The sequence below is a fragment of the Globicephala melas genome, chromosome 11 (genome assembly GCF_963455315.2).
Source record: "Globicephala melas chromosome 11, mGloMel1.2, whole genome shotgun sequence".
Taxonomy (NCBI): domain Eukaryota; kingdom Metazoa; phylum Chordata; class Mammalia; order Artiodactyla; family Delphinidae; genus Globicephala; species Globicephala melas.
Window position 1 is genome coordinate 19,438,602 of NC_083324.2, and position 19,637 is coordinate 19,458,238.

General features: G+C 43.1%; 1 protein-coding gene across 9 annotated transcripts in view; it reads left to right on the forward strand.

The window, feature by feature from the left end:
- FOXP1 (forkhead box P1) overlaps nt 1-19,637 on the forward strand; it is a 598,062-nt gene that overhangs the window by 426,301 nt on the left and 152,124 nt on the right. The window lies entirely within an intron of this gene.

A 19,637-nucleotide genomic window follows, 5' to 3' on the forward strand; every position in this document is an offset into this window, starting at 1 on the left:
GATGAGAAGCAGACCACAGTCACACACGGTTACAAAGAAAAAAGGCACCAAAAGGATGCATATTGTCTAAAGCACCAACATGAGAGGGTTTGGATTCAACTTTAAGTGCAATCCAGGAATGTACAAGGGTCAGGAGTTCCATAAATGGGGATGGGGGTGGAGGGGGGGAGCAGAAGAACCAAAGGAGTAAACGAGGAGGTACAAGGCTTCTCCTTTAAGGGACAAGGAGTTTTGCGGTAGTGGAAAATATTCAATTTAAAATTTAAATGAAGGCACTTATTTGGAAATACCATACAGTCCTAATCTGTTTGTAAGGTGACTGACATATAAAGTGCTTTTTTGTTTTAAGGTAAAAAAAAAAAAAAAAATGTGTTCGGGGTAGAGTTTCGCGTATAAATGTCAGGTGCAACGTACCGCATACTCACTCCAAGAGTCAAGCAAATAACCTTGGCATTTGGGACACTGCCTTTTAGAACATGAAATTGTTTTTTGTTGTGTGTCTTTTTTTTTTTTTTTAAAGGAGGACTACATAAAGGGGTCACCTATTAGCTGTGTTTTTGCTGTCTGAAACTCAGCCCTTCTGTCTATGAAAATCAAACTGCTGTGTAAACATTCCAGTGTTGTTCTTGGTCTCTACAATAGCCACAGGGATCAGGTTTCACCTGCCTGCACATCTTCAAGCAATTAGAGCAATTAGCGTGAAGCCATTTCACATTCAAGGATTCAAGGTCTGTGGTGACATTCAAGTCCAGGAGAAGTCTGAAAGGGAGAGAGAGGAAGTGGCCCGGAGCATGGCTACTCTTCTTACATGGCCCTAAGCAGACAATTTCTCTTTTAAAAATGGTAGCTCTTTAATGATATTATGAGGTTTTTAAATGACAGATCAAAAGTTGTTTATATCAAAAAAAACCCCACCCCAACAGTCATTTAATTATACTAATGAAGGTCTTTATACATGGCAGGTTTTTTTTGTTTTTTTGTTTTTTTTCAGTATGCGGGCCTCTCACTGTTGTGGCCTCTCCCGTTGCGGAGCACAGGCTCCGGACGCGCAGGCCCAGTGGCCATGGCTCACGGGCCCAGCCGCTCTGTGGCATGTGGGATCCTCCCGGACCGGGGCACGAACCCACGTATACCCTGCATCGGCAGGCGGACTCTCAACCACTGCGCCACCAGGGAAGCCCCTACATGGCAGATTTTTAAAAAAGACTTTTAATGGCTGTGAGAAATGGAGCGTTCCTCCTCCGTGTCTCACCATGGGAGTGACAGCATTCTTTGCAGAGGAAGAATGTATTTTATAATATATAAAGGAATTTGCATTCCGCTTTACATGGTAAACCTCCCTGTTTTGGGTAAATGGAACCATTACAGCAACGTAGAATATTTAGTTGGCAGACTTTGGGCGTAAGTATTGAAAGCAACTTTTAATTTATTTTTTTAGCTTGGAGAAGAGTAGTGGCAACTTTCATATATTGAACTAGTACCGTTTAAAGACAGATGATCAGCTTAGCACATCAGACAGCTATGTAAGCGTGACCGAAGATGCCTTTTACAAAATCGGCTCAGAATCCGGAAGGGTTTGTGTTGTGTTTGTTTGTTTTGTTTGTTTTTCACATGTGTAACTTAGCTACCCAGGAATCTTGTTTGCATGAGGCAAACCCTAAACTGATTACAGCTTTTAAAATTGGTTAGTAGATTTTTAAATCCACATTGCACTGTTGGGTTATTACGCAGAAATGGGGGGAGGGGCTGATTTTCAAAATCCAAGGGTGCTGCAGGAATGATCTGGCTCTGTGCTCCCAGGAGGTGTCTGCAGTCAGGAGTAACTGCAGGCTAAATTATAATGTGGAATTCCCTTGCCCTTTAACCTGATGCTGCCTGTTCACATTCAGTGTTTATTAACAAACAGCTCTAAGTACAAACTTGTTGGGAGAATTACTTTTTCATTCGACACACTGACTTTAATTAGAATAAGTGGCTTATTTTTAAAAGAAATAATTGTGTGCCTCGAAGAAAGTTCTTGGAATAATTCCTTTATGAAATTGCCTTAGATGACTTCAAAGTGAGGAGGTATTGCGCAGTTTTCTGTCCATCGCCCAGAACTCATCTATCTGTGCGACTGAGGCTGGAGCATTTGTGTTCAATTAGTAATTAGCCATTTTTAGGGAACTGGACTTGCTCAGAAGTCTCTAGCCCCGTCTCGAACCACTTAGAGCTCTTCTGTTGAGGACTGGGTTTCCTGCCACCCACTTGCACGGCGCCCAGGCTATGTGCCTTTTGAAACTACATGACAGATCAGATGCAGGAGCTGCTAATAAAATGTAGCATGCTGGACACTGAGACAGGTGAAGGGCTGTCTCTTTCCCTCGCCCCTTAGAAATGCATTGCTAGGAAGTCATTTGCGGCGTTTATAACTAGGCTGGCTGAGTTAGACAGGAACATTTGAATTGGATACTCTACCCCTTCTAAAAGTGGAGAGGCAGGCATCTAAAAGCTGCCGGGCTCAGAAGGGAGGTGAGGCAGTAAACCAGATCTTTCCTTTTTTTTTTTTTTTCCTCCTAGCCTCGTCCTCTGTTTCTCTGATCTGCCTTTTGAACTGTTTTTGTGGCTGATCAGTTCCACCTAATATGTCTCTTGATTTCTGCTATTGTAATACTCAGGCGACATGCTGTTCTCTTGGTTTTTATAAGCTTTAGATGCTTCTGCCTGTCATATTCTGGCGGTTTATCTTCAGCGTCTGGATTTGCTTTCAGACTTGAATGTCTATCAAGCTGCCGTTGCTTTGAATGTGAGATCAAAAGAAGATGAATTCCAGTAAAAAATTTCCTTCTCTGAAGAAAAGATTGGGGCCTATGTAAACATCCTACTGACAGTTCCCAATGAGTTATTTTAGCCGAGTATTAGCACCTGGATGACAGACAGTCCAGCATTCCATGCTCCATGACAAATCAGTTGCTTCCATGGCAGAAGAACATTGCCACAGCAGCAGTGCATTTTCAGAAGAAATCCTTTTTCTTCCTCCTCCGCCTCCCCCTTTATCTTTTCTTTTCTTTTCTCTTTTTTTTTTTTTTTTGAATTTGGCTGTTCAACTCTTCATCCTGTTTTTCAAGCTGACTTCTCTGTCTTCAGCAGTTCACTTTTCCTTACAGTATCTGTCAAGTTCACTCAGGTGGCGGAAGACAGGACTTCGATAATTAGTTTGGGGTGGCTTCAGGAGTGTTCAGGTAGGCAAGCTGGGCGTCTCAAGCTAAACAGGTAGTTTGGTTGATTGCAGAGAAAAGGAAAAGCAGCAAAAGCAAGCTCAGGGGGCATATCCTTGGAATGCAGGCGATGTGTTCTTTAAAAATACATGTGACAAAATCCTCTAAAGTCTGCAGAATCGGAATTTTCTTTCTTCCTTTTTTTTTTTTTTTTTAAAAAAAAAAAAAAAAGCATCCTGCCTATGTTAATGTCACCACAAAAATATCTCAAGAGCAGGCTGCCCAAAACCCCGTCGGTATGTATTTGTCTGCGTGAATGAGCTGTGTTTGGCTAGGGCTTGGTCTAGCCCCGGCACACTTCTGATGCCGTGTCCTTGCTTGCAGACCTGGGATGATTTAGCTACAGTGTAGCCTGAATAGATTTCTTTAAGTGCTAAATGCAACTTTGAGAATTACCTCCAAGCTCCAACTGATCTTTCAACTTTGAAAGTGAAGAATTACTTGAGGAATTCTTGTGGTTTCTTTGTCATTTAGTGAGAGCCCAGGCAGCTACCGTGGAGGCAAGCGTCCCTTAAGTTGCCTACAAAGGGCAATGTTCCAGTGTGTTTTCTCCTCGAGTGTGCTTCAGTCGCACAGGACTTCCTGTTTATTCAAACATCTTTTTTACCATTCGGCAACCCCGCTTCACAGAAACAGCCAGAACCCTTCTACAGCAAGAAGACGGAAATCCAAGGGCAGACAGTGCGAGCTTTCTCGATCAAACTCTTCATTTTCTCTGTAAGTGTCCAGAGGAAAAAAAAAATAGAACATTTTCGCTGGGTTAATAAACTTTTAAAACTAAGGATCTCCTCCTGCGCAGACATTCTCTGAAGGGCAAAATATGATGATCCAACTTACTTACTGCTCTTTCTGACCCCCTCCCCTTCCATCAAAGACGTTTTTCTTTTTAGAGCTTTGAGAGGACCGGTTCGTTCTAACTCCTTGTTACTTCACTCTTGCTTTCAAACGTGTCTCCGGATGGTCTCAGCTAAGTCAGCAGCCGTGTGTCGTCAGGACCGGTTTAGGAGCTTGAACGGAGATTAGAACCTCGCTCTGCTTCTTTGTGAGCTTGTTTTGTGTCGCCTTCTTTTCCTTCCTGTTATCACCAGGAGTGAGAGGGTGCAGGGTTGGTGGCTTGGTAATTCTGCATCTGCAGGATTGTCCTCCATGTATGCATCACGACCCCATCATCGTTTGTGAATCGGTCTTGATAATATTTGTACCAATTTCATGCCAATAAAAGTCAGACTGCTGAAACAAGCACGGTCATTATCCCATTCATATTAGTATTGTTTAAACTGAGTGGGCTGCAAAAAAAGAAAGAGAAAGCCCGCCTCACTTTCCGAGATGGTTGTTAACTTTGATGTTGGAAGGGTCTTTTCAAAATGCTCATTGTGGATAATTAGGATGGCAGGGAAAGCCCTCGAACCCGGGCTGCTCGCTTCTCTCTGTGCCGAGGAGTGATGTGGTTGCCCTTTGGGTCCTTTCTCTTGAAATGACTTTTTCAACACATGGTTTGACATTTTTTTTTCAAGGGTTCCACCTTTTCCTGTCTGCTGTGGACGTCCCTCTGGCCCCCCTCCCCTCTCCCCACACCCCTCCCCCAACCCTGACCCAACCAGCTTCAGTATAATTGGTAAGCCAGGTGCTAATTTTTTTTTCTTCTTCACTGTATACTGGTCAGGGAATAGACAGGAAGTAGAAAATTAGCTCTTTTGATCTGAAGGGAATTGTTATTACTCTAAACCTTGTTTGTTAGTCCCCAGACTAAATATACTTCAATTTCGGCGTCTCACTCAACCATCTATTAGAATAGAGAAAGAAACAGGCTCTGTCATTGTCCCCCACCTGTCATGGAAGAAGCATTTCAATAAATAAAATAGGTAAGTGTATATACATATGTGTGTATCGCTCTTGCTAGGCTGGCTTTTTTCAGATTCAGAAGTTGTTCTACTTTGCAAGAAAAGAAAATTATGTTTGCGACTGCCTTAAGGACAATTTGTATAACAGTAGGAGTAATTGCAGGGAAAATGGAAAGAGTGACTGGAGGTATTTACTCAGATGTTAGTGTAGGTGTGGAGGCCAAAAACTCAGTGTGGGAACAGTGGGCCGCTTTTCTTGGTATCGCAGTCTATTTGATGACCATCAAATTTCCCAGCTCGCTGGTTTTGTTTTTTCTGGATGGCATGTTTGATTATTTATCAGAAGGGGAAGGGAGTAGCTGAAGCAAATAAACATGTGACCAAGTTCTGTTTTGTTTTCCACTCAGAAAGCCGTGCCCTTTCACAGACATACAGAAAAGAGTAAATGCATTGTTTTATGATAAAAGGAAATTGCATGTGTCATTTTCTTTTTAAAGGCAACCAAGTTAACCCTTACGACTCAGGAGCCTCTTGGCCTCCTGAGCATTCAGCAGGCTTTCACTGAGAATTCATCTATTGTGGTGGATGGTTTTATGGTACAGGATTTCCAAGGTTTAGGTGGTCAGTAGTTTGGCTTTTCTAGATGCATTCCTTAGTTATTCCTGCCTCAGTAGCTCGACTTCTTTTTTTTTTTTTTTTTTCCGATACGCGGGCCTCTCACTGTTGGGGCCCCTCCCATTGCGGAGCACAGGCTCCGGACGCGCAGGCTCAGCGGCCATGGCTCACGGGCCCAGCCGCTCCGCGGCACGTGGGATCTTCCCGGACCAGGGCACGAACCCGTGTCCCCTGCATCGGCAGGTGGACTCTCAACCACTGCGCCACCAGGGAAGCCCCCAGTAGCTCTGCTTTTATGTTGTATGTGAGAGAGAGTGTGTGTGTGTGTGTGTGTGTTAAACGGTGATGCCATTGGATAAATCTGTGGCTCTTACAGTTGTGTTAAAGGCTATCTTCTGACTTTACATCGAAACATAAAGAGCTCAGTTAAAGGGAAATGTACCAGAGTTTCTGTGACCAGTGAGCAGCATGATTTATCCGTGTCCAACTGTTGCTTCTCTCTTTGAACGTGTCAGGCAGGTGGTGTCCTGCAAAGAGACGCCTTGTAGGTCTCCGAGACACCCTCAAAAACATCTTCACGTCTTTATTCTTATGTCGTGTATATAATGACCTGCAGGAGTGTTGGTTATCTCAGGTCACGTCCTCCAGAGACCTAGGGAAAGGCTCAAATCTACATGAAACGTAGACTTCTAAACAAGCAAACTAAACTTTAAGTTTTTTGCTTTCATTCTCCAGCGGGGTTTGCATCAGTGCGTGGAGATCCTTTATACATAGCCAAGCACTGACCTATGTGTACATGCTCTCACGGGCACGGTTTTTAATAACTAAAGCACGATTTTGGTCAGGGGCTGCCTCATGTATACACACCCTGAACAAATGATGGGCGTGATCCTAGCACAGTGCCTCACCCGGTCACATCAAGCCCTATAAGTCACAGCTGAAAATCTGTTTCATTGCCTATACCGTCTTGGAATGTGGATAGGAGATATGCACACAGAGGGATTCCCTCTCCATTGACTATATAAGGGAACAATGCAGCCGACACTCAAACACAGCGCAGCCTCCATCAGGATTGCCCCGCATGTGTGTCCCTGGGAGGTGGCTTCGTCCTGGGGAGGACAACCATAGCAGCAGTAGCCTTTCTGCCGTCTCTTTTTATCATTTGGGTGACTCTCCAAAAGGCCCTTGGGTTGGATCGTCACACTTTGTACCTATACACAGCCCTTTGTGCAAATCAAAGTGCCTGACTAATGCTAACTCGTTAATACTTGGAACATGCTTGGAACACAGGTGGGCTGTGATGATGATCCCACTTTTAAGGTGGTAAAGTGTCCTGTTGTTAAAATAGTTTATAATTTCCGGGTGTGTCTGTATTTTATGGTCAGGCACGAGCTGGAAGGGGTATGATCTAGATGTCATGAGAAGCGTTTTTCCTGTGACATACTCAGCCCTGACCACAGGCAGTCTCATGAGAAAGTATTTTACCATGAAGAAACTGGACTGGAAAATGCATCTAGTGCGTGGAGTTGATGGAGATGCAAGGGAGGAGCCGGTGAAGAGATCATGCTTACTTTTAATCTCTTCAGCGTCGAAGTTAGGAGATTTTTTTTTTTTTTTAAGATACAGCCTGGGCTAAAATTTTGATTTTTGTTTTGCTTCACGTTAACTCAATATGATGTTGGCAATTTAACTTCCACAAAAATCAAGGTAGTTGGTTCTTTGCAGAGACGTTGCTCATTGGCAGTGCCAAGTGAGAAGTTACTCGTGGTTGTGGGCTTTGGGGCAAAAGAATCGAAACATTCTGTTAACCCTCAGTGTTACCATGTGATTCTTGAATTCTTGTGTGTCTTGCGCTCCTTCCTATGGTTACTACTTACAGAGTAAGAATTAGTCACATGCCATTTGCAGTTTTAAGTCTCATGTTAAAACCTTTTCCGGAAGTCTCTAGAATAGGGTGCGGGTAGAATTTGGGTTATTTGGTTCCCAGCACTGTTTGTTGGTTGGAAGCTGAACGTAGAAATTAGGTTTGAAAAGTCTCCGTTCAAAATGGGTTTTTAATTTCAAAAAGGGATTTTCAAAAGCGTGTAATTAATGATTCCAGTTTTGCTTCAGAAGAGTAGTTTATGTAAGCATGCCCCCACGTGTTGCCAGGGTGTCATGCGTAGATGAGGATATTACACTTGACTTTTTATTTTTCTAATTCATGTATGTGTTTTTCATATCTTATAAAATGAGTAATCGTTTTTTAAGTGCCTTTTTTAAATTGAAGTATAGTTGATTTACAATGTTGTGTTCGTTTCAGGTGTGCAGCGCAACCCTTTTTCAAATTCATCTCCATTGTAGGTTATTTCGAGATGTTGACTACAGTTCCCTGTGCTCTACAGTAGGTCCTTGTTGTTTATCTATTTTATATATAGTAATGTGTATCTGTTAATCCCAAACTCCGGATTGATCCCTCCCACCACTTCCCCTTTGGTAACCATAAGTCTGTTTTCTACGTCTGTGAGTCTGTTTCTGTTTTGTAAATAAGTTCATTGGTATCATTTTTTAAAATTCCACATTTAAGTGATATCATATGATATTTATCTTTATCTGACTTATTTCAGAAGCACTTACTCATTGTGAGGCCCTAGGCTATGCATATTGTATGTATTAATTATGATACAGGGACTGTTATTTTCTCCCATTCTTACTGATGAAGAAATGGACGCAAGGAGAGGTTAAGTAACTTGTCCAAGGTCACACAGCTCGCAGGTGGTGGAGCTGGGGTTCAGATCCAGGCAGAATGACTGGTGGGCACTTCACCACCATGTATGCTGCTTCTGTAGAAATACATTAATGTTTTATGAAGTAAGCCTCTCTTTCTTTGGAAGTGTTATGCTTCTCCTAAGGTCAGTAATTCCCCCAAATTCCCAGGGAATCCCTATTTCTTCATGCCTGGAGACTCAAGATCCCCCTTATGCTAAACGGCAGTGACCAGAAGCTCCCAAGATCGTTGTCACCCGACGAGCACAGCTCTGGGAACACTGTTGTCCATCTGATGAGCACAGTTTTGTCTTCAACCTGCCTTTTAAGAAAATGTTTCTAACTCCTTGACCAGAGTGATCAAATCTTCAGAAAGTTCACTGCCAAGTACCTTTGAGTGGCTTGGACTAACTGATTATATTCTTCTAGACATCTCTACATTCCTCTCTAAAGATCTGTCATGTCTAGCAAGTCGTTCTGGTTCCATGTGAATGCAGGAGTTCCAAAGCCATGGATTTGCAGGTTAGCGGCCATTCTGGGTGTGTCATTCTTGAAGTACAAGGGCAGGGATTCTAAGCCAGACTGTGTGACCTTTGGCATGTTCGGTAAACTTTCTGTTTACGTAAGACAATTCAGAACCAAGCCAGGTACGCAGCTGGCATTCAGTAAGTGTTGGCCATCATTTCTTCGTCATGACCTGGCAGCTGTATCGTCGGTACCTTCATCTCCCCCAGGCTTGTCCTTTGGCTTCCAGCCAGCCATTCCCTCTGTATTATTCTACGAGTCAGGGCAAGGCATAGGTTAGGGTTTGGTGAGGGTCAGAAGGAACCATATTTGCTCAAGTGCCTTTGCCAGCGGACGGATACAGGCCTCTCAGTTGCAAGTCATCTGTGTGACCATGGGTAAATCACATCGGCCCTCTCGTCCTCAGTTCGCTTTTCATACGATGAATATTGTCTGCCTTAGATTCCTCTGGGCTCAGTAGAGGATGCTGTGGTTTTCTCAGTGTCTCTCTAAAGAGGATAGCCAGTGGTTTGAGATCACTGGGGAAGAGGAATCTTTGTTTCCCACAAAATATATCTTCTTACGTATGGGGCAGTGTACTAAGTACTGGTTTCCATTAAATAAGTAGTTGTCATGTACAGGTACTGTGCTAAGAATTATGCGTATCTCACATAATCTTTAGAATTTAACCTTTCTGTTCCTGTGTTTCCATCTATGTTAGCTGGGTATAATGATGCCTCAAACGATTGTGAAAATTAGATGAGATTGTGTGTCTATACTGTTTAGTACTTGTCAGGCAATAAACACAGAATTGCAACTTTTATTATTATCTTCCTTATCCCCAGTGGCCAGGAACCAGAACAGTTTTAAGAATACATTTAATTGAAAATGCAAATCAAAGCCACAGTGAGATTTCACTTCACACCTATTAGAATGGCTCTTATCAGAACGACAAGAAATAACAAGTGTTGGTGTGGATATGGAGAACAGGGAACCCTTGTGCACTGCTGGAGGGAATGTACATTGGTGCAGCCACTATGGAAAACAGTATGGAGGTTCCTCAGAAAATTAAAAATAGGACTATCATATGATCCAGCAGTTCCACTTCGGGGTATATATCCAAAGGAAATGAAATCACTCTCTGGAAAAGATATCTGCACCCCCATGTTCATTGCAGCATTATGTACAGTAGCCAAGGTATGGAAAAAACCCAAAGTGTCCATCGATGGATGAATGAGTAAAGAAAATGTGATGTACACACACACACACACACACACACACACACACACAGGAATATTACCCATAAAAAGAAGGAAATCCTGCCATTTTTAGCAACACAGGTAGACCTTAAGAACATTCTGCTAAGTAAAATAAGTCAGACAGAGAAAGACAAATACCATATAATCTCACTTGTATGTGGAATCTAACATGATCAAACTCATAAAAACAAAGAACAGATGGGTGGTTGCCAGAGGTGGGGAATTGGGGAAGTGGGTGAAGCTTGTCAAAGGCTACAAAGATCAGTAAGTTTTGGGGATGTCATGTACAGCACGGTGACTTAAGTTAATAACACTGTATTGTGTATTTGAAAGTTACTAAGAGAGTAGATCTTAAAAGTTCTCATCACAAGAAAAAATTGAAACTGCGTGAGGTGATGGATGTTAGCTAAACTTGTTGTGCTAATCATTTCTTTATACATGTAATCATATATATATGTAATCGTTTATATATATATAATCCTGCCGCACACTTAGAACTATTAGAGTGTTACATGTTAATTACATCTCAATAAAAGTGAGGGGGGAAAAGCATTCAGAGCCAAAAAGTTTCATACAGTTACTTAACACCCACCCCCCACCACTCAAACAAGAAGTAAGCAGCTGTAGTAGAATGTGAGAATCTACAGTGGATTGAAAAAACGGGGGCCGGAAATCCTGCTGGGCCTGAAAGCCATGCCTGGTGGGTGGAAAGAGACAGGTCGCACTTAGCCAAAGGTGGAGCAGAGACACAGGTGTCCCGGCGTGTGCACTGTGGCTGGACTTCAGTTAAACTGTGAGAAAAATCTGTGCTCTCTCAGCTCAGCCACTCCATTGTTTGCTTTATGAAACGCTCTTCTTGCAAAGGTCCGACCCTGGCTCAGTTGACCATGGAACAGGGGACTTGTCCCTACTGGGACGTGAAGAAAGGATCAAAATCAGGGGATGATGGTGACAGCATCAGTATCCCCAGAGAAGATGGATGAATCTGGATAGATAATTATGAGGGAGATTCAGAGATAGCTGGGCTGGTTCATTTCTTCCTGTCTGCCTGCTTGGGGATTGCCATCACAGCAATAGAAACACAGGGTGTTACAGGGATTCTCAAGCAGCCCTGGTCCCTTGGGCCCCAAGGGAAGGACTCTGCTGCTTGAAGGAACCGGGTTGAGTTTTTAGGAAGAGGTAGAATTAACTTTCAAAGATATCATTTATTTTTTAACTTTATTGAGATAGGTTTTCATAAAGAAATGGTACCTATATTAAGGTGTACAACTTGATGTTTTCATGTATATATATATATACATTGTGAAAAGATCACCACAGTCAAACTCAATAACTCATCCACCACCTCTACCTAGTGACCCTTTTGTGTGTATGGTGAGAAGGTTGAAGCTGTATCTTCTTAGAAAATTTCTAGCGTACAATACAGTAGTATTAAGCGTAGTCACCATGCTGTACAGTAGATCCCCAGAACTTATTCTTCTCTCACAGCAGAAGGTTTGTGCCCTTTGGCCAGTATCTCCCCATTTCTCCTCCCCCCAGCCCTTGGCAACCACCATTCTACTCTCTGCTTCTTTGAATTCAACTCTTTTAGATTCCATGTGTGTAAGTCAGGTCATGCAGTATTTGTCTGGGAAGGGTAGTGTTTAAATGGAGAAGATACTTAGATGCCATGTAAATGTGGGCAGAGAACATGAAGAAGGGGATTACAGATGTGACTGTGACTCCAAGAGTCCTGGGAATAGGAAGATCTGGTTGAAAAAAAAAAAGCAAGTCTTTAGCGTGGGCGAAGAGGACAGATGAGTTAGGAAGTGTGGTACCGTGACGAGGCCCTTCCCTTCATCCTGAAGGCATCGGGACGCACGTTCATTCATGCATTTTTGGCTCTGTAGGACTGCATGTCCCTTTGCCAGAACTACCCTTGGCCATATTTGGTCTAATCACTGACCTTGGCAGAATGTGAGTATCACGTTTTCAGGAGACAACGTTTGTTTTTGTATTTCTGTCCTAACCACTCACTAGACTTGTGACCTTGGGCAAGTCACCAAACCTCACCATCTTAGTTTTTCCACTTTAAATTGGTAATCATAAACCCTTCCCCTGCTTCCCTTAGAAATGTGTGGGAACGAAGAATAAAAGAAAAAGTATAAAGCAAGTAACTGGCATAATGCCTGGCACATAGTAAGCAATTCAGTACGTTGTTTTTATTTTAGTATTCTAAATGCGGGGAGTTACGGCCCTCCACTTGCCCCTGTGTTTCTAGATGTGCCTCATTTCTTAAGTTCTCATACAGGTATATTCTTCGCTCTTTGCAATAACTGCCTTGCGAAGTGTAAATTATTGGAAAATATTTGGATTTTTTTTTTCTATCTAGACTAACTTTGGCCCAGAGTGAGTAGTTCCAAACTTGAGATTCTTAGTCATATTTGGGTCTCCCCCTCTTCTCTTTTCTATTTCTTTCTTTTGTCTTTTATCTCAGTTGGACTTGGTTCTCACTCTTGCTTCTTTGCCCAAAATTCAGCGAAGGAAAGGAAGGTAATTTGTGAAGTGAAGCCTTCTAAGGGTTTATTTCCTGTGAGGGCATCTCGAACCCTGTTAGGGCTTGTATTACAAGAAGAAAAGCGGATACAGCCTCGTTTGCCTGAGCAGAAACTTAAGTACAGTGTTACAAGCGGAATCACAGAAACTTCTTTATTTTGAGCATGATTCCAGCCCGATTCCTTGGCAGCGTTCAAAGCCTCACTGCAAGGTATGAAAAGATAAGCATCTGGATTATTCATAATGAGAGTTACCGGGCTGCACCCTCCTAAAAGGCAATTGCAGAAAACGGCAGGTTAATACAGTGAGTGAACAGATCCCTTGGATTCATTTAGTCTCGCATTTGACCCCCCCCCCCCCCCCCGTTTTCTACTTTGGGAACTTGGAGGAGGACTGGGCCAGGTTACTTGTTCACTTTTGGATACAGTCTGGTCCTTCCTGAACGGGCGGAAGCGGGTTTGACGCAGCACCCTGCTGAACGTTTTAGATACTGTCTATAAAGCCGACTTCTGTTCTACTAGATGGCAGTGCTGATCTTGCCTCCAGTCACGGTACCCCAGGCTGAGGGCTTGTCAACTCTCATGAGCTAGACAGGCTCAGGCCTGGGCAGTGCTTGAATGGAATCCTTCCAAACACAACTCAGGTACCGGAGACTCGGTGGTGGTGATTCAGCGTCTGGCACTGGCTCCCGCCAGGAGCAGCCAGCCGGGGCCTCAGCAAGGTGCTTGCGGGGCCCTATGTTAATAGGTGTTTGGAGTAGGAGCGTTATGGTGGGGCTTTTCTTTCCTCCTCTTACAAGAGACTTCAAACAGACTTTCTGCCTGTTTGTAGCCATTGCACTTATTTCAGCTGATTTTGCAAGAGGATCACAGATACCCTTTTCCTCTTGGCTTGTGAAAGTTCCTAACTTTGACCTTCTTTGGCAGGAGGCATCTTCTGGGCGCCTTACAAATGAAAAAGGTTATTCATAACTGCAAGTGAATATAGGGTTTGCGGACCCTTTTTCTGCTTCCTTTGGACCCTTCCAGCTTTCCTTTGGAGGTGGGGCTTATAGCACAACGCCTCCTCCTGTCTGCAGCCTTCAGGTATTATTTCTGTGTCCAAGTCTCCTGTAGTAGGTGCATGAGATGGTGTTTGAACCCTGCAGCACTAATGCTGGTGAATCATGGCATGGTGCAAGAACACGGTTGCATAACTCTGTTCTCCTTCATCCCAGCTCTTCTAAAAATAAAAAATAAAAAAATTAAATGTTTAAAAAAGAAGGAAATGGCATTTGCCACCTTTTCTCCCAAGCAAATATGCTCTAATGCATTTGCCTACACACACACACACACGCACACACACGCACTCACACACACACACGCACACTCACGCACACACACGCACTCACACACACAGTCACGCACACACGCACTCACACACACTGTCACACACACACGCACTCACTCACTCACACACACTCCCAGCCTACCTGTACTCATGTCTTTGCATTATTTGTTAGATTTTAAAGCAAAGAATATATGACTAGTAAACGTCATAGCATCCTCTGTGTAGCTTAAGGAACATGAAATCTTGTCAGTAAAGATTTGGGAAACGTGGCATTGGAAGTACATCTAGAGGATGGAGGTTCAAGCTGGTGTGGGACAGTAAAGAAATTGCAGTGGTCCCGGTTGGGGAGGGAACGCTGGGCGTTGGCCTCATCTTTCTCCACCCGCACAGGTGGAGGTGACACTGCTCACGGCCCTGTCTTCTTCTTCAGTTAGGACAGCGATGACGATAGGGAACTTTGACTTTTCCATTTCCTGTCCCTTTTGCTTTTAACTTGAACACGTAGTTTTGGAGAGTCGTAGGAGTGGGATGGTCTCTGCTCCAGTTTTTCACCACGTCTATCCAGCTGTTGTCTCATAAACTCACTTGCAGAGGCTGTGCAACATTTGGAGAAAGCCATGCCCTCTCTAAATATCAGCTGGAATGCCCTCAAAGTGTAGGACACTTTACAGAGCTGTCAGAACTCTTGAGGATGGGTGATGCTCCGTAGAACCTTTCTCTTCTGGGTCACTGATTCAAATCCGCTGTCCCAAATGATCTAAGGCATTGCTGTCGGCCCCGCCTACTTTTGGGGGGTGGAGTCAAGTGAATCAACTACCAATGAATGCTCAGAGTCTACACCCTTATTTGCAGTATCACAGATTAGACCAAACAGTGACTGGTGCAAAGAGACAATTAAAGGCTCTCTGATGATTTTTTGTTGGTTGTTGTTGCCCTCTGTGTATTAAAGTTCTGATGCAGTAGGTTTTTGTTTGTTGTTTACTTATGTCACCAGTAACATGACTTGAGGGTCTGCTATAGTGCTATCTTTCATTGGGTATCTAATATTTACACAATCGTTAGAATTGGAATCTTTCCTTGGGCATCTAATATTTTCATATTCATAATCACTGAAATCCCTCTGTGAGATCAGCTCACTTTTCCATTCTCCTGTGATAACCAAGTGCTCTAGTTGTAAATTATATACATATACACATATATATGTATGTGTGTGTGTATATACATATATATTTTTGTTTGTTTGTTTGCATTCTTTTTTTTTTTTTTTTTTTGCGGTATGCGGGCCTCTTACTGTTGTGGCCTCTCCCGTTGCGGAGCACAGGCTCCGGACGCGCAGGCTCAGCGGCCATGGCTCACGGGCCCAGCCGCTCCGCGGCATACGGGATCTTCCCAGACCAGGGCACGAACCCGTGTCCCCTGCCATCAGCAGGGGGACTCTCAACCACTGCGCCACCAGGGAAGCCCTTTTTTTGCATTCTTGTTGGAGAATTCACTGCCTTGGAATGTTGTTGGTTCTGTGCAAATGCTTCTAGTTCTGTCAGCCACCGTCATTTCTTTTCTTAAGGTAACCCACAAACCTGCTTTTCATCCTGCACTGGAATGCTTACTGTGTCCAAAGCAAGAGGGTGATGGAGTTTCCCTGCATACTTATTTCTGGGTCTTGCTCCAGAGCAGTTGTCAGATTGGGTTCCATGAGGAGCACTCGTGTTTAGATGGTAACTAGTTGCTGGAGTTGAACCAAGGTAGCAAATTAGCGTAGGGGGAAAAGGTGCTCTGGAGGGACTTGAGGTGTCTGTAGAGGTTGAGAAATAGAGGAGAGAACATGTCTTCTTTCCTACTAAGCTTCCCATGCAGCTTTTTATTGCTGGCTTTTCCTTCCATCCTCATCTACGCAGTGACTGTTGATTAGCCTGTGAAATTATCTGAGAAACAGGTTTGATCTTGCGGGGTGCGGAGAGTCTAGGAAAAGAAACTAGAGGAAGGGTGGCTGACTCAGAGCTGCCTTTGAAGCTGGAAATGGGACAGCTTCTCGGGGCAGACAGGAAGTCAGCAGCCCCTCTCCACTGGCCAATAGGGAACGTCGAAAACCTCGCACTAGAATGAGATGCACTCTGAACTGCTATAAATGACCTGTGGGAAGAAGAGACATGCGTCCAGCATTCGCAAGTAGTTTGAAATGGTTTCAGATAGAGGAGTACGTGGATGTATTTTGTGTTCCTGTCCCAGTTCCTTCTTAGAAAATCAAAAATGAGTTTGAGCCTTAAGAATAGCTAATTAGTAACATCCTTGCATCTTAGCTCCACTAAAATTATTCTGGCCAAATGATTGAAAGCTCTGTTTATATAAAATTGTGTCCGGTGGAATCTTATGAGACTCTCAGAATACAGATAGCAGCCTAAGACAAGCTGGCAAAACTTTTCTTGTAAAGGGCTAGATATATAGGAAATATTTTAGGCATTTCAGTCTCTGTCACAAGTACTTAACTCTGCTTTGTGGCCTAAAAGCAGCCAGGTGGTATGGAAGCAAATGAAGGTGACTGTGTTCCAATAAAACTTTATTTGTGGACGCTGAAACTTACATTCCATGTAATTTTCATGTCACAAAATATTTTTTTGTTGTTCTCCCAACTGTTTAAATAAGTTACAACCATTCTTATCTCATGGGCTGGACAAAAACAGGTGATGGGCTGGATTTGGTCCCCGGGCTAAAGTTTGCTGACCCTTGACCTAAAATGCTGCAGTGCCTCATATTTTTGGAAGACCTCCATGTATCAGTACTGACCTCAGGTACTGATCTCATCACCAAGTGTGTTATGTAAAAAAAAATTGTCTGTTTTCTCCTACCGGGTTGCTTTCTGTTTGTGTGCATGTTTACTCAAACCATATTTTATGTAAACACATTGGTGTTTCTTAAAATATGGCAAACGTGTTTTTTGAACATTGGCTACCTTGATGAACATGCTAAACATAGCACACCTCATAGGATGCCTCACCCCCCAAATATAAGCACCTGCCGTGAACTTGAGATGTAAATAGCTCGAAAGTTACAAACATGCTGATGTAAAATGTAATTTGTAAATAACAGATGGCACGTATTTACAAGGAATGGGAGGCACTGCTGAGAATGAAGTCATCTGGAACCAAAAGAATGGAAGATGTGTCAAAACTGTCCAGGTCCCCAGTCACCATGAAACTAACTAGCATGCTGCCAAACTAGCAACCCAGCGCCCGTCCCCCTGACCTTCTGAGTGCCCAGCTCGGGCTGGGGTCTGTGGCGTGCTGACCACAAGGAGACTTCAGCCCCTTGGGCAGATCGGGGCATAGATAGCAGCCAAGGCAGAGAGGGAGGCAGTGTATGCCTTGGCTCCTGTTAGCTCACAGGGCCATTGATTTCGTCTGCTGAAGGACAATAAATGGGATTGTGTGCAACTGAGCCGTAAGTGCCTGGTTTTATCACTCGCCTTCACACTGACATCTTCGAACTGCATCTTTACTGTAACTCCAGCCTAGCAGTCAAGTACAGCACCGCGTTATCCAGGGCCAGGCAATTGTCACATCTGTTCTAAAGGAAGTGTTGACTCAACCCAGCCCAGGAAACCACCACCAAGAGTAAAAGGTCTCCAGAGATTGGATGGAACCTTTTAAGTTATTTACACAAGCAGTTGGCCTGGAACTTGAGTCACAGTTGATCCTTGCTTCTTACAAGGGAAATTCTTTTATTTATTCATATTCTCTCTCCCTCCCCCCTCCCTCCCCCTCCCTCCCCCTTTCTCTTCCTCTCCCTCCCTCTCTCTCTTTCTCTCTCTCTCTCTCTCTCTCTCACACACACACACACACACACACACACACACACAATATCTACTTGAATCTTATTATTCTATAGCTGCTGAAGGATCTACTTGTATCTTCAAACAGGATATCTTAAGGGACCTTGCTCCAACCATGATTGAGAAACTGTTATAAAAATAAGAGAAGTCTGTCCTCACTCCTTAGTCGTGTTCGGACACATCTCTGAGGTTCAGGCAGTGGAATCAGAGATGAGAGACATGAATCCGGTTTTTATGATTTTGATGCATGGAACAGGTAAAAATGGCTATCAAGTCAGCATGTATAGGAAACAAAGTGGACCTAAGTCCCTGGTGCAGTTCCCAAAGGGGATCCCATCAGTCATTACAAATTTTTTACTGACCAGCAGTGAACATGACGATAAGCATGTTTGACTTACATGGTAGATGCCTTGAGGGGTGGGATAGGGAGGGTCAGAGGGAGACGCAAGAGGGCGGAGATATGGGGATATATGTATATGTATAGCTGATGCACTTTGTTATAAAGCAGAAACTAACACACCATTGTAAAGCAATTATACTCTAATAAAGATGTTTTTTTAAAAAAAGGGATTTGTATTATAACGTCATATACATAGTCTTGTGCACTAAGGGTCTGTTTCTCTTCTTTTTTCGTGACGATTTAAAATCTAGTTTACAGTGATTTAAATATCATGGGAATCAGAAAAGCAAATGCCCTTTAGTGATTGATTTCACAGCACTTTATAAGTTCTAATAAATTAGGTTTTAAAATTCTGGCTGAGACCTTAGTTGATTTTTCGGAAGGTGGGGAAGTGTTAGTATGGACCGACTTTGTTCTCATACTCATGATTAGGCCAGGGAATTATTATGGAATAATTCGTAACAATTCATATCAAGATGAATAATTCTTTTTAAATATATTTTTTTTAAGATTTATTTATTTGTTTGGCTGTGCCAGGTCTTAGTTGCGACATGCCGAACTCTAGTTGCAGCACGCAGGCTCTATCTAGCTCCCTGACCAGGGATCGAACCCGCGTCCCCTGCGTTGGGAGCGCGGAGTCTTATCCACTGCGCCGAGGGAAGTCCCCCAAGATGAATATATTCTTTGCACTAGGGTTGTCTCTCCATCCCAAATATTTGAAGTTATTTTACCTGTTTGCATTCATTTTGAGGGTGAAATTTGGAGGCCAGTTTATACATCTTCATCATCTGTTCTCTCTTCAGTAGTTTGACTAAAATTTCCCTTGTGTTCATACAAGTTCCTAAACCTTTTCTGCCCTGTGCTTCTACCTTTAATTATCTTCTTTGGTGTGGCTTTGTCTGAAATGCTGTGAAAGGGCTGGAGTTTGTTCCACGATTATGTAATTTGATTTCCCCCATGTTGGGTCTGAAAAAGATGTTACACACATAAACGACTTTTTTTCCCTCAACCCAGCAGAAAAAATTGCAAGGATTCCAGTAGCTAATTTTGAAATGTATAGAGCCAGCTTAGTAAACATTTGTTGCAAACTTAAATTTGAGTCCTCTACTTTATTTTGCTGAAGTGTGTTTGTGAGAACTTGCTCATAGAAGAATAGGTTTGTGTGTATGTACATTTTTTTAAAGGACACTTATTAGTATGTCTTTTGCTTAAATGAGGAGCTCACTGTATAGATTCTCGGAGACTTGAGTACCTGAAAGTTGAGTCCCTGTTCTCCAGGTATTTGGTGAAACGTGGTAAATTATTTCAACAAAGATTTGTGACCCT